Genomic DNA, 17,258 nt, shown 5'->3' with positions numbered 1-17,258 from the left:
TACGTGCTAAGTTTCGATTTTATGGGTTTATTAAGCTTATTTGGCACTAAACATCTATTTTCTCTTAGTGCTTTCGATAAGCTGATAATACTGTTAATTGCGGCTACTACACTCTCAAATACCTGAACGATATCTTACAATTCGTGAAGGAGGTTAGAATCGAAAACATTGACGCCGTAAGTATTTGTTACGTTCTTAAATTATAGTATTATATATTTACTATTGGTAAAAGCTAATGTTTATGTATCACTTAATTTAATATGATATTATAGGTTTTTTTCGACACTTAAAGGGAAGCACGCGCTTTGAGAGATGAAGAAATGCGCCAAATTAAAGACAAGATTGCCGTGTATCTTGCTAATTTTTGTTCTTGGTAAATAATGTAATTAGTTTAGATTTAGGACTTTAATTTGTAAATGTACATATTATTTTATATATGATCGTGAGTTTACAATGAGATTATTGTTGATAATTGGTGATTATCATTGGATTGGATTAATCATTGTTTACATTGTACATTATTGGACTATTTAATAGTATTAAACAAAAAAAGCAAATATATATATATATATATATATATATATATATATATATATATATATATACATATATATATATATATATATATATATATATATATATATATATATATATATATATATATATATATATATATATATATATATATATATATATATATATATATATGCTGCGGGCGTCCCTAAAACCGCAGCATATAGTGAAAGAAAATATGTTGCGATTTTGGGAAATAATGTAACAACATAATAAAATATTTTAAATTTCTAAAAAAATTGGTTAGTCTTATGGGAACAACATAGTAAAATATTTCTATGAAAGTATTTTAAATAATGTAACATACCTAGTAGTAAAGGCATGTTCTCTTCGTCTGATCTGATTGGGTCTGATCTGAATCTTTTTTGTTTGGTCTGCTCTGATCTAGTCTAGTCTGATCTGGTCTGATCTGATCTGATCTGGTCTGATTTGATTTGGTTTGTGATCTTATATGAACTGATCTGATTTCATAAAGTTATTATTATTATTATTATTATTATTATTATTATTATTATTATTATTATTATTATTATTATTATTATTATTATTATTATTATTATTATTATTGTTACTATTATTATTATTATTATTATTATTATTATTATTATTATTGTTATTATTATTATTTAATTCATTAATTAATTATTAACAAATATTTTAATTAACTAATTAATATAATAATTTTATTACATTATTTATATTATTAAAATTATTTTTTATATGTTTATTTTTTAATTATTATATTAAGTAATTAATGAATATAATAATAATAATAATAATAATAATAATAATAATAATAATAATAATAATAATAGGTAATCATAATAATAATAATATTAATAATAATAATAATAATAATAATAATAATAATAATAATAATAATAATAACAATAATAATAATAATAATAATAATAATAATAATAATAATAATAATAATAATAATAATAATAATAATAATAATAATAATAATACTGCTTCCGTTCTATTTTGATCTTCCACATTACTATAACGGGTAGTTTTAAAAGTTCTTCCACTTTAGAATACTTTCTATTTTTAGAAAGTTTTTATGCCACTTTTACCCCCTTAAAATTCGTCATTATTTTCTTTTTGTACCTCTTTTCTTTTATTTATAATTATTATTTTTTCTCTCTTATACTTTCATTAAAATCATTACTTCACGCTACTATTTAATTAAAATAATAGTCACTACAACCTCATACTTCCAATAATTAAAATAATGCCCACTACAACCCAAAGATTCATCTTCTTTAATATGTGTGAAAAACCCAAAGTTGAAGATCAAAAAAGAACGGAGGGATTAATAATAATAATAATAATAATAATAATAATAATAATAATAATAATCAAGATCTGATCTGGTCTGGTCTGGTCTGATTTGATCTGATCTGATCTGAACTTTTCTAATTATATCTGAATTGATCTTGTCTGATTTGATATGATTTGATCTGATCTAATCTGATCTAATTATAATAAAATAAGTATTAAGTTCAAAAAATAAGTTGAAGAAAACAGTCTCTAAGCTGACCGGTGAAAAGGAAGGGTGATCCGATGTAAGGAAAAGTATGATAGAAATGAAAAAAGAGAAATTCCACATAGTAGCATCCCGTTTTCATGAAATGCCAGTGAGAGCACTTTTTTAAGAAAATTCTACGTGGTAGCATCCAGTTTATGCACAAACTAATTACCGTAGCATTCTCCGTTAAGTTCTTATTAAATTTCGTTTAATTCATCGTTTTGTAAGTTTTTTCCACATGGTAGCATCCAGTTTTTGTTTAATTCAAAAATGTTTAATTCACCAATTTAATGTTTAATTCACCATTTAATTTATTAACGCCCATAAATGTTGTAATGATTTGTTTTCATTCAAATTGTTGGCATTATAAATTTAAAAAGGTAAGTAGCCAAGCACTACTACTAATACATATTTACTTCAAGCAAAAGTAGAGATAATTCTAATAATAATAAAATGATGCACAAGTAGATACAACAAAAGACTAAGTTTTGTTAGACATTATAAAAACTGGTTCCCCATTGTCTCCATCAATACCAAATCCTACTTGCCATCTTTCTGTTTGTTAACGGCGTTAATCATTAGCTTTTTGTAATATTAGTTTATACGTTTTTGTTCATAAATTGTAAAGAAAAAGATAAATAAATAGGTAACTTTTTTGTAGCAGATCTTTTTTAGCAGGAAAATACTTGCTTTTATTATTAGAATTATCTCTAGTTTTGCTTGAAGTAAATATGTATTAGTATTAGTGCGTGGCTACTTACCTTTTGAACTTTATAATGCCAACAATTTAAATGAAAACAAAATTATTACAACATTTATGGGGGTTAATGAATTAAATATTAAATTGGTGAATTAAACGTTAAAATTGTGAATTAAACAAAAACTGGATGCTACCATGAGAAAAAAACTTACAAAATGATGAATTAAACGAAATTTAACAAGAACTTAACGGAAAATGCTACTGCAACTAGTTTGTACATAAACTGGATGCTACCATGTGGAATTTTCTTAAAAAGGTGCTATCACTAGCATTTCATGAAAACTAGATACTACCATGTGGAATTTCCCATGAAAAAATTTATGTACGTGAAGAGAAAATCGTGGTCAGGGAACCTTCATGACGATGAGAACAAGACATGGAAGAAGAAAGAGAGAAATAAAAACGGCAACTATTGAAATCTATTGCTTTAATTCTTTGCATTTTATTTGTTTTTGTTTCAAAATAGAAGAGAAATTCAATATAAATTTGTTTCTAATCACCCCTGTCAAAATTTGATTCACCTAAATTGATTCACGATCCATCGGAATAATGATTGGTGATAGGGAATATCTTAACCCATAATTTAAGAATCTCTTATAAAGCCATTAACACAACAAATTTTTTTTTAAAAAAAAAATTGTTAAAAACAAACATGAAACCTGTGCTTCTTAAAGCGTTTTAACTTATTGAAGTTGTTATTTTAATTTATTGAAGTTCGTATTTTAACCTATTTGAATTGATACTTTTATCTATTAATATTCATAGTTGGAGTTGGTGTTTTAACCTTTTAAATTGTTATTTTACTCTGTTACGTTGTCAACCTTTTGAAGTTGGTATTTTAACCTATTAAGTTGGAATGTAAACCTAGAAGGGTTGATATTTAACTTATTAAAGTTGGTGTTTTAACCTGTTGTAGTTGGTGAAAACACCAACTTTAAAATACCAAATTCAATAGATTAAAGTACCAACTTCAACAGCTTAAAACATAATTTTAAATACTTTAATAGGTCAAAATACCAACTTAAATAAGTCAATATATCAACTTAAACACCATAAAATACCAACTTAAATAGGTTAAAATACCAACTTCAACAAGTTAAAATATTAACTTGAATATGTTAAAATACCAACTTGCATAGATTAAGCATCGAAAAAAGATCAATTAGACCATCAGAATAAGCAACTAGCCATCGTGGAAAGCAACAACAGCAACAGCGGCAAACAGCTCAAAGCCAATAACACGAAGAAACAACAATCGAGTCACAATTTACAAAGGCACACACTAAAAATCAGTTCCATGAACAACAACAACCCGTGCATCAGCAACAATAATTAACTAAAATTTTGTTAATTGTTGAGATTTGCTAAACTGTGGTTTTGGATCAAAAATGAGTATTTTAGTACCTTAGTTTCAGACTTTACAAATGTATTAGTACGTTTTGAGATGTAAGGAGTGTTGTTGATACGGTTGTACTTTTGAATAGAATAATATTTTTACATCTTTGTCAATATTCAATAACGAACAGGGCTAGACCCGGGAATTTAGGAATGGGGTTGCAAAATATTTTTTAATATGTATTTTAAAGCGCGATAAAATCAAAATTTTATTTTTTGCCTTACATCAATAAAGCATGAGATAGAATATGTAATAATATATTTATTGAAGGTCTTTTATACCAAAAAAATACTAATATTTGATTATCGTATAGGTACTGATCATTTTCCTTCAAAGAAAATATGATCATTATTTAAAATTAAACAAACATATTAGAAAGAAATTTGATACGTATATAATTTTGTAGGGTGAAAACTGAAAAAGAATGCATAACTACAATGTGCTCTTGGTTTACTTCTTAACAAAGTACAATTTATTTCTTTACAAAAAGCTTGCTTTATACAAATACATTAGGAAAACTAAACAAATTTTTACATCTATTTATTTTTTTACTGAAATAAACTTAATATTATAACTAATTAAATATGTTTTTATTTAATACTTCTCATTTGATTTTTATACTTTATCCAATTCATTAATTCAATGCTATATATATTCTCTAATCGAATATAATTAAAAATTAAAAAAAACTGATATTAATAAAATTTACATTGACACGAATTAAATAAGATCTCATTTCACTATATTTTAACATTTAATTTCTTTAAATTGGAGGATGTATAATACTCCCTCCGAACCAATTTAGATGTTCCATTTGCTTGGGCACAGTTATTAAGGATAGTGTGGGGTTCCATTAAAAAGGGTAAGTAGGTAAATGATAAGTAGTGAAAGGTAGTTGGGTAAGTAAAGTATATGGGGGTATATTCATAATTACTTGTGTGAACTAAAGATATTTAGGTAAAAAAAGATTGACGAAAATAGAAATGGGAAAACTAAAAAAACTTTGCCAAATAAGAAAATAAGACAACTAAATTGGTTCGGAGGGAGTATTATTGTTTATCAACTCCGCCCCTAGTAACATAGGTGAGTTTTGTTGACTAAGTAAAATTTAGAGTTGACTTTATTCCCAAACTCAGACATCAGTCATAGTATTAGTTTTTGGTATTTTTTTAAAAAAAAATCAAACTCCAATGTATTAGTGGAATATATTATATTTTAAAAATAAAGTTATTTGATAAAGTATATTTGAGATAAGTATGTTGAACTTAGTTTTCGGGTAGGAACTATTTTGACATCTCGAAATATTTTGATGGTGATTTTATAATTAAAGTTTAATTTTAATGTGTTTTGTTCGAATAAGGAGTCATAGGATTATAAGGCCTATTTTGGCATCTATAAATAGTTAGAACATACTTCTGATAATATTTATATATACAAGGGTTAATTGTTGTCGTCCCGGTACCCGGTGGTGTAAGGCAAAAGAGGCATCCACTGCTAGGGGAAAATCGGACATTCTTAAACAGGTCTATTTTAATAGATTGGGTTCGGTCGACAAACCTTAGAACGTAATTGTGTAAGACCATCTTATCGACATCTAACACTACGTTCATTCCTTCTTTACTTGTTGATTATGTTTTCAATGATTTGTGAAACCATACTCATTTGATTTATTAAATAAAAGCTTAAATGTTTTAAATTTTTTTTCAAACTTTGACTAGTTTAAGTTGAATTTATATATTCATATAACTGATTGATAACTTTTTAAATTTCTTTGTATTTAGAGACAATCTTGTATGTGTTTTATGATCTAGAAAAACTAATTACTCCCCACTGATTATGGATTTACATTTTTATACAGATAGTGAATGATTACATGATCACTACCGTGCGGGCTGGAAGTGTAAGAGTCGATTCTAGGACTTTTGATGACATATGGTTTCTTGCTTTTAGACTTTGAGACATTTGTTTCTTTTCTTTTAAAGGAGTTTTGCTCTACAATGATGCTCTAAAATTTAGCTATTTTAAGTTTTGTATACTTTTAAGTTTAGGTATATATTTTTGTTCTTATTTATTTAAGAGTATGTGATAATCGCCTTAAAGGTTATTTTCGCATAACTATTTTTGTTTAAAAAGACGGTTGTTACATTTTTAGTTTTAAAGTGATCACTATTGGACTGTCTTACGATAAAATCATCTCTATTGGATTGGCCTAATTATACATTTTTAGTTTTAAAGTGATCACTTATAATGTGAAAGTGATTACTTATAATTTTCAAATAATCACTTTTTATAATCTGATTATTCATAACCTTAAAATGATTACTTACGATCTTAAAGTAACTAATTAAAGAAATTTACTAATTATATGATCCCATTTCAGACGACCTATAAAAAAATACAATAAGAGAGACTTTATAGTTGGCGTGATTTTTAAATGAAAAAATATGATGATGATTGATGGGTCAAAAATTGGCTCCGAGTTTAATGAAATTTTCTTGTCTTCATTTTATAAAAACGACAAATCATTATTTAAATTTTGAATCATTCTTTCTTAAAATAAATTAATACACCTAATGATTTTATTCTTGAGTCGCAGATTTTACAAGACGCTAAGTCTCTAATCATCTCATTTAATAAAGTTATGATTATTTGAGTTTGAACTTATTTAAATTTTGCTAATAACTTTTATTTACAGCACTGAATATAATGATGATGGACAAAAAATATTGTAACTCTTTCGCAAACCAAATCATCTAAAAAAATTAGTTATATCTTTTATTACTCTTATGCCTTGACGAGTAGTTTGTACGTTACACTTTTAATATTCAATGTTAAGATAACTTTTAATGTGACAATTTTGGATTATTTTAATATCATAATACATTTTATTTGCTAATATTTAATATTTTTGGTTGAATGTAATTACAAGGTTATCCAAACAATACTATAGAATTTTAATTTAGGAATTAAATTCCAATATTTTTCAAACAACTATGTGGATTTGAAATATAAAAATTTAATTCTTTGATATCCAAACGAGATTGAGGAATTGGAAATGAAATTTAAATCCATAATTTCAATTTCTTGAATTGAATTACGAAAATTCAAATGAAATTCGTGTTTTCAAATGCTACCTAATATTATAATTCGAGAATTAAGTTTTAGATGTCATTTGTCTTAAAGCTTTAAGTATTTAATTTTCGTTGTTATTTTTTATCAATTATTTTTCTGGTTTTAGTTTTACGTTAAAACTCAATATTTTTAATTTCTTGTTTCTTTCAATTTATATGCCAATAAAAATTCCAGGTGCTATCAATTTGTAAGTTTTTCTTTTCTTATTCTTTATCATTATTAGTTAATTGAATTCCTTAGTAATTTGTAAAAAACAGTCTTTAATATTAGGGTTTTTGCAAATTACATCTTTAAAATTTTGTTTTTTTTTGATAACTAATGCCTCCAAACTATCGAAGTCTACACCATTCAGGCCAAGTGACCGTTGACAATCCAAATGACCTTTGACCAACATAAATGACCGTTGATCATCACTAATCACCTTTGACTTTTGTTGACCATCCATAATCACTTTTAACTTTCCTAGTTACCAATAGTACCTTTATAACGTCATTTTTACCCATCATAACGATTTTTTTTAAAGAAACGAACGTCACGATTACCTTTTGGGGTACCTCTTTCGAAAATCTGATCGAAACAAGTACTTATTTGCCTATTTGTCGATACGTATATCGAAAAATATATTTAACGTCGTTTTATCCATCATAACAATAATGTTTCAAAAAATGGACGTCGCAATTATCCTTATGGGATTACTCTCTCAGAAATCTGGTCGAAACAATTACTAAGTCGCCTGTTTCCCGACATGTAGATCGAAAAAAGATATTTAAAAGTAGTCGCAACGTTTCTTTTTTAAAAAAATATCGTTGTGATGGGTACGTAACAACGAAGTTAAATATCTTTTTTGATCTACGTGTCGTGAAATAGGCAAATAAGTACTTGTTTCGACCAGATTTCCGAAAGAATTTTCCCGTAAGGATAATCGTGACCTCCGTTTTTTTCAAAAATACCGTTATGATGGGTAAAAACAACGTTACATATCGAAAAATAGGCAAATAAGTATTTGTTTCGACCTGATTTTCGAAGGAGTTATTCTAAAAGGGTAAACGCGACGTCCATTTTTGATAAAATATCGTTATGATGGGTTAAAACGACATTAGAGTGCTAAGACATAGGAGCACTACTGGTAATTAGGAAAGTCAAAAGTCATTATAGATGGTTAACAAAAGTCAATGGTGATTAGTAATGATCAAAAGTCATTTGGATTGGTCAACGATCACTTGGTCGGAATGGTGTAGACTTTGATACTTTTAAGGCAGTAATTCGTAAAAAACAAACTTTAATGTTGTAATTCACCAAAGCCCTAAACTTAAGGCTGTTTTGCTAATTACTATTATTATTTTTATGTTAGTTTTGTTGAGAGAAGAGGCGATATAATACACACACTTTATCCCTTTGTGTTGTTAGATGAGCAAAATTAACCAATCCAATCAAACAAACAATAATAATCCCACAATCAAGCACAATAAAGTAAAAATGCGAAAATAAAGCACACACGATATTTACGTGGAAAACCCAATGCGGGAAAAAACCACGGGACCGTAAGTGGTACCACACTCTTCCACTAATCACCAATAAAATTAATGGGTACAACCAAAAATCCTCTCTAGACAACACTAGAGGTAATACAAACACCAAACAACCCTAAAACATCACTCAAAAATGGTAAAATAACAATTAGGGTAAAATTAGGGCAAAATACAAATTACCCACTTACAATGCACAAAACGACAATCCAACTGTTGAATATGTAGGTTGGGTAGATAGGAATACCATGTCAAAATTTGACGAAAAACGGAGCACGAATGGCCTTCGATCGGATCGCCGAAAGAACCGAAAATGCTACGTTGCACTCCTACTGCGCCTGATTCTCTTTTCTCTGTTTTGTGCGCAATCTCAATTACAAAAACCAATAAAGGCTGCTGCCCTATTTTTTTCCTTTTATAGTATTACCCCTTTTTTTATTATTATTAATAAATAATAATAATAATATTATTATTATTAGCCCATTATTATTAAGCCCATAATTAAATATATTAATTTGGGCCTTCCTCCAAGTGGGAGGGAATAACCCAAAAAATCTCCCCCTCACTCCAACTTGGGGGGTATGACAAGTCCCTCTTTCAAACGGCACACCTCTAACTTGTCTCTTGGAGGGATCTTCGTCAACATATTCGATCCATTTTCATGAGTACTGATCTTCACAATCTCAAATATTTTTTCTTCTATCTAATCTGGAATACAATGATACCTCCTTCGTATATGTTTCATTCGACCATGATAGGTTGCATTCTTAGCTAGGTGAATGACACTCTGACAATCACAATGTAACAAATAATCGTCTTCCCAAATCCTCAAGGAAGTCCCTCATCCACACTAACTCTTTACCAGTTTCAACAGCTGCCACATACTCTGACTCAGTAGTTGATAGAGCAACACATTTTTGCAGTTTAGATAGCCAAGAAAAAACTCCCCCTGCAAACGTCATCATGTAACTAGAAGTAGACTTACTAGAATCAATATCACCTGACATATCAGCATCTGTGTAACCATCCAACACAGGTTCGCCATGACCAAAACATAAACTTACTCTAGAAGTGCCCATGAGATACCTTTGAATCCACTTAACTGCTGCCCAATGCTCCTTTCCAGGATTAGACATAAACCTGCTAACTACCCCAACAACATGAGCTATATCAGGCCTAGTACATACCATAGTATACATCAAACTACCTACAGTGGATGAATAAGGCACATTTTTCATCTTCTTCTTATCTTCATCTGTTGTAGGACATTGTTTGGAACTCAATTTCATATGCACTGGCAGTGGAGAACACACAGGCTTAGCATTGTTCATATTGAACCTTTTAAGCACCTTTTCAATGTATTTCTCTTGTGATATTCACAATTTCTTATTTTTCCTATCACGAGAAATATGCATGCCTAAAATTTGTTTTGCAGGGCCAAGGTCCTTCATAGCAAAGGACTTACTCAAACTAGCCTTTAAGTCAACAATCTTATTGAAATCACGACCAACAATCAACATATCATCAACATATAACAAGAGAATGAGAAAGTCACCTTCAGCAAAATTCTTCACAAACACGCAATGATCAGCATATGTCTTGTGGAAGTCATTATCAACCATGAATGACTCAAATTTCTTGTACCATTGCCGAGGCGCTTGCTTAAGACCATACAAACTCTTCTTTAAGCGACACACAAGTTTCTCCTTTCCCTTGACCTCGAAGCCTTCAGGTTGCTCCATGTAAATTTCCTCCTTTAGGTCACCATGGAGGAAAGTAGTCTTCACATCAAGTTGCTCAATCTCCAAATTCATGCTGGCAGCCAAACTAAGTACAACTCTGATTGAAGACATCTTCACCACTGAAGAGAAAATTTCATCAAAATCAATCTCCTTCTTCTGTTCATAGCCTCGCACAACAATCCTAGCCTTGAACCTAGGTGGTTGACCATCTTCTCCGTGCTTCAACTTAAACACCCATTTATTCTTGAGTGCTCGTTTGTCGTTAGGCAACTTTTCCAGATCATAAGTGTGATTCTCATGCAAGGAATTCATCTCATCTTGCATGGCATTATACCACTCCTTACTTTTCTCATGTGACATAGCCTCCTGAAAGTCTTCTGGCTCTCCCCCATCAGTTAGTAACACAAACTCTGTAGTAGGATACCTCATAGAAGGACGTGGTCCTCTAGTAGATCTTCTCACATTATTAGGCTGTGGTTGCGGTTCAACAACTGGAGGCTCAACTTCAGGTTGATCATCATGACCATCATTACCAATATTGTCATCATCATCCTAAATATCTCCCCCTTCAACAGTAGGAGTCATCTGCGGTAAGACTGGATCAAAATTGATTGGTGTATGAGAGGATGTTTGTTGCTTTGGCTTTTCAATATCTTCAATAGTCTGATCTTCAATGAACACAACATCTCTACTTCTGAGAACTTTCCTATCTACTGGATCCCATAACTTGTACCCAAGAGCATCTTCAGAGTACCCTAAGAATATACACTGCTTTGTCTTCTTATCTAACTTGGATCTCTCATCTCTAGGAATGTGAACAAAAGCACGACATCCAAATACCCTCAAGTGCGTGTAGGAGACATCTTTACCGGTCAAACTTTCTGAGGAACATCACCATCAAGAGGATTTGAAGGTGAAAGGTTAATCAAGTACACAACTGTAACCAATGCCTCTGCCCAGAAAAACTTGGACAACTTTGCATGAGAGAGCATACATCGGATTCTTTCTTCAATTGTTCTGTTCATCCTCTCTGCAACTCCGTTCAATTGAGGTGTCTTTGGAACTGTTTTCTCAAGCTTGATGCCTTGACCCTTGCAGTAGCTTTCAAATGGGCCTCTGTACTCACCATCATTATCAGCTCTCACGACCTTGAGCTTTCTACCAGTTTCTCGCTCAACTCTAGCCTAAAACTCCTTGAAAGCAGAAAGTACCTGATCCTTGGTTTTCAACACAGTAACCCACACTTTTCGAGAATAATCATCAATAAAAGAAACAAAGTAAAGAGCACCACTATGGGATTTAACATCCATAGAACATACATCAGTGTGGACAAGATCAAGAGGATACTTTCTCCTAGATGGGGGGCGAGAATGAAAAGCAACCCTATGTTGTTTACCAGCTAAACAATCAACACAGGATCTAAGAGATATACCTGAGACATCAGGGAGATATTTCTTCTTAGAGAGAATCTGCATACCTTTCTCTCTCATATGGCCAAGTCTATTATGCCATAACTCACAAGAACATTCATCTGCAACATTTACCTCACCCGCGCAAACCTTCGCTTGCATCATATAAAGAGAACCTTGCTTCTTACCTCGGGCTGCTATGAGATTCCCCTTGCAGAGCTTCCACTTACCATCATTGAAGTGGCTGAAGTAACCCTCTTCATCAAGTCTACCTGTAGAAATGAGATTCAATCTGATATCAGGAACGTGTCTAACATTTCTCAAAATCAGCTTACAACCGGTGGAACTCTCCAAGTAAATAGTGTCTTTGCCGACAACCCTAGATGACCCATCATTCCCCATTCTAACACTACCAAAATCACCACTAGTGTAGGACGAGAAATAGTCTTGATGCGAAGTAAGATGATACGAAGCAGCTGAATCAATCACCCAATGCAGTCATCACCAGCTACATTCAAACACTCTTTATCACCAATGAAGAGCAAATCATCATCACTGATTGCTAGAGCTGTAGTATTTTTCTCTTCAGACTTCTACTCAGATGAATCACCCTTTCTATCTTTTGACTTGTCTCTTTTCATCTTTCTGCAGAACCTCTTAATATGTCCCGGCTTGTCGCAGTAATGACAAATAATTCTACCCTTGGATTTAGACTTGTCTCTGGAATTGTCTCTACCTCGAGAAGGTCGATTTTTGCTTCTTCCCCTATTAGACTCTTATGCAACATAATGAGCTTCAGAATGGTTGGAGGAACCCATCTCCTTTCTCCTAGTCTCTTCATTCAACAGACTAGCACTGACACTCTCCATTGTCAACTTACCATCAGGAGCAGAATTGCTAAGTGATACAAATAGTGTGTCCCAAGTCTCTAGCAATGAGGAAAGTAGTAATAGTGCCTGCAACTCATCATCTAAGGACATTTTCACTGCAGACAATTGATTAATCAAACCTTGAAAATCATTCAAATGTACTACAATGCTATTACCATCGTGAAATTCTAACTTTACCAATTTTCTCATCAATGACGCTTTACTTAAGGCGTTCTTCCTCTCATACATAGCCTCAAGTTTCATCCACAATTCATAAGCATTCGTGTCATTGGAAATATGTTAGAGCACACTAACATCAACAAATTGTCTAATGGTTCCTACCGCTTTTCGATTCAAAATTTTCCATTTACTTCCATGTTGACCAGTGGGCGTAGTCTCATTTAAGATTGGTTCATACAAATCTTTCACATAAAGAATATCTTCCATCTTAGTTTTCCACACAGCGTAATTGGCAGAGTCCAAATAAATCATTCCGTGCATACTAGATTTATCATCCATCATAAACCAACACAAGAGTATCACCCAAGAAAATATAAACCAAGCTCTTGATACCACTATGTTGAGAAAAGAGGCGATATAATACACACACTTTCTCCCTTTGTGTTGTTAGATGAGCAAAAATAACCAATCCAATCAAACAAACAATAATAATCCCACAATCAAGCACAATAAAGTAAAAATGCGAAAATAAAGCACACACGATATTTACGTGGAAAACCCAATGCGGGAAAAAACCACGGGACCGTAAGTGGTACCACACTCTTCCACTAATCACCAATAAAATTAATGGGTACAACCAAAAATCCTCTCAAGACAATACTAGAGGTAATACAAACACCAAACAACCCTAAAACATCACTCAAAAGTGGTAAAATAACAATTAGGGTAAAATTAGGGCAAAATACAAATTACCCACTTACAATGCACAAAACGACAATCCAACCGTTGAATATGCAGGTTGGGTAGATAGGAACACCATGTCAAAATTTGACGAAAAACAGAGGTAAATATGTTTGAATATTTTATTACACGTTTTTGTTTAACGTTTAAATGTTTTACATTTGAACTTGAATGTAAATATGAGTTTAAATTAGTTTGATGATTAAATATAGTACAAGGTAAACATGTTTTGCTAATTATAGTACATGGCTATATTTGGGCGGGTAGCGACACATAAAAAATACCCGCAGGTATACCCGCCCGCCCGCTTACTTTAATATATATTAAATATTTAATAATCAATTTAATTTTTAAATTTTAAGTAACCGAAAAGAGAAAAAAAAATAAAAAAATAAAAAGGAAGTTAGCGGCTAAGCGCCTCTTTTAATGTCACTTCACTTTCACTTTTCCAGTAATTCGAATATGTTTAATTATGGCGAGCCATGTTTAGAAGAAGATGAAAAGGAGGATGAAGATGACGATTGTGTTACCATTGACGAAGTTTTTTGAAACTTTTTATGTATTTTTATATGGTTGTAATTTGAATAATTTGAGACTTTTTATGTATTTGGACTTTTGGAGTATTTTGGATATTGTATTGTATTTTAATTATTATCAAAACCCAACTTTATATTTTCAATTATATTTTTGATATTTATGTAATAAATACCCGCCTACCCGCGGGTACCACCCGCTTAAAAAATGGGCGGGTAGCGACAAAAATTTATGCCCGCAAATGCGGGCGCGGTTTTGTAAATTTTTGCCCGCGGGTAGATTTTATGGCAAATACCCGCGGGTATACCCGCCCAAGCCCGCCCATGAACACCTCTACTATGAATCGAGGGCTCAACTTTCCACGAGCACCAAAACGTACTACTCTGCGCATGGGTGATACGCGAAGTAACACCCGTTTCCCCACAGTGAACTCTTCTGATCGTCGCTTTAAATCAGAATAAGACTTTTTACGATCTTATGCCACTTTCAAGCAATCCCTTATCAACTTCACTTTCTCAGTCATCCGGAAGAGCAAATCAGGTCCCAAAGTCACCGTTTCGGTGAAGTCATCCTAATAAACGGGACTATGACAACGACTTTGATGATCATAATCTATCATCAACTCTAACCACCGACTCACATGTTTAAGTTTGGCTGAGTATAGAGATATACTTCAGACTTTGATGATCAGTGTAGATCCTACATTTAACGCCATATAAGTAATGCCGCCATATTTTGAGAGCAAAAACTATAGCAGCTAACTCCAGATCATAAGTAGGATAATTAACTTTATGTACTTTCAGTTGTCGTGATGCGTAAGCAATCACCTTACGCTCCTGTATCAGTACATAACCCAATCCTTTCTTCGATGCGTCACTTTAAACAGTTAATCCAACTTAGGGTCACGTAGAGTAAGAACATGGGCCGTAGTTAACCTTTCCTTCAAAGTCATGAAGGCCTGTTCACACTCGTCAGTCCACTCGAACTTCTTCTCTTTCTTCATCAACGAAGTCATAGGCTGAGCAATTCGCGATAAATCTTTGACAAAACAACGGTAATACCCAGCCAAGCCTAAGAAACTTCGTACTTTGGTGATATTCTTTGGTGACGACCAGCTTCGAACTGCCTCTATTTCGCCGGATCCACCGAAACACCTTCCTTAGAAACAAAATGGCCCAAAAATAATACCTTTTTCAACAAGAATTCACACTTTGACAATTTTGCGTACAACTTGTTTTCTCGCAGGGTTTGCAGGACTAATCGTAGATGTTTCTCATGTTCATCCCGGTCCTTCGAATAGACCAATATGTCATCAATAACGACAACCACGAACTTATCCAAGTACGCACTAAACATTTGGTTCATCAAACACATAAATGCAGCTGAAGCATTTGTCAACCCAAAAGGCATCACGATGAACTCATAATGTCCATAACGTGTTCTAAAAACTTTTTTATGTATATCCCATTCAGCTATTCTTTGCTGGTGATAACCCGATCTTAAGTCAATTTTTGAAAAGATCCCGTCTGCTCTCAACTGGTCAAATAAATCGTTTATCCGGGGTAACGGGTATTTATTCATAACGGTTACCTTGTTTACTCCTTGTAGTCAATGCATAACCTCAAACTACCATCTTTCTTCCTCACAAACAGAATTGGAGCGCCCCAAGGTGAAACACTAGGTCGGATATAAACTTTTTTTTAACAATTCCTCAAGTTGAGACTTTAACTCATCCATCTTCTTTGGAGCCATGCGGTACGGGGCCTTAGAAAACGGTCCCGTCCCAGGCACCAAGTCTATTGTGAAATCAATTTCCCGTTGAGGTGGCATACCGAAAATTTTGTCAGTAAAAACATCCAGGAATTCCTTCACTACGGCGATATGAGATATCCTTAGGATCTTCCTTCATCTTCCCTTCCTGGCTGATGTGGCATAAGTACAGAGTGTGTCCTTGATTACCATGATTACCATTTCCGTACTGCAGATTGACTTGCCTTCCGGAGTTGTTTGAATTCTGCTGCCGGTGTTGCCCACCCGGCTGTTGACTTCCACTCCCTTTCTTAGTGTAGTATTCATACTCCCTATGTCCCCTTTTGTGGCAAAAATTACACTCAACCAAATTCCCATCGCAATCCTTTCCCGGATGATTTCTCTTGCATCTCCTACAGAAATACTTCCTTTCATTGCCATCTCGGTCCAATAGTCGCTTTGCAGGATTTGCTTCTCCCTTAAATCTAGTGTTTGCACTAGATTCACTTCCTTGAAAATTGCCGAATGTGCATGCCTTCTTTTTATAAAAACCTAACGGAGTCCCTGATGCCTAACTGGCACCTTCTTTCCTCTTCTCGGGGATATTACCCTTCTCTCTTTCCTTCTCCTTCCTATAATTTTCCCTATTTGAGATGCTCGCTTGTACATCTGTTCCAGAGTGTGTAACGATCACTTTCAATATGTTTTTGAATATCAAAGGATAAACCTAGCTCAAAACGTTGCATCTTTTTCTCCTCAGTGAAGTTGATAAGGGATCGCTTAAAAGCGGCACAAGATCGTCAAAAGTCTTATGCTGATTTGAAGTGACGACCAGAAGAGTTCACCGAGGGAGAACGGGTGTTACTTTGCGTATCACCCATGCACGAAGTAGTACGTTTTGGTGCTCGTGGAAAGTTGAGCCCTCTATTCATAGGACCATATGAAATTTTGGAACGTGTGGGTAAAGTGGCATATCGGTTAGCCCTTCCAAATTCCTTAGAAAAGGTACATGATGTTTTCATGTGTCTGAGTTAAAGCGGTATCATGCCACAGCCTCTCATGTCTAAGATCCCAAACCTTTAGAATTAGATACATTCTTGTCTTATTCGGAGA

Source organism: Amaranthus tricolor, chromosome 10 (assembly GCF_026212465.1).
Source record: "Amaranthus tricolor cultivar Red isolate AtriRed21 chromosome 10, ASM2621246v1, whole genome shotgun sequence".
NCBI classification, from domain to species: domain Eukaryota; kingdom Viridiplantae; phylum Streptophyta; class Magnoliopsida; order Caryophyllales; family Amaranthaceae; genus Amaranthus; species Amaranthus tricolor.
Note: the sequence above shows the minus strand (reverse complement) of the source record.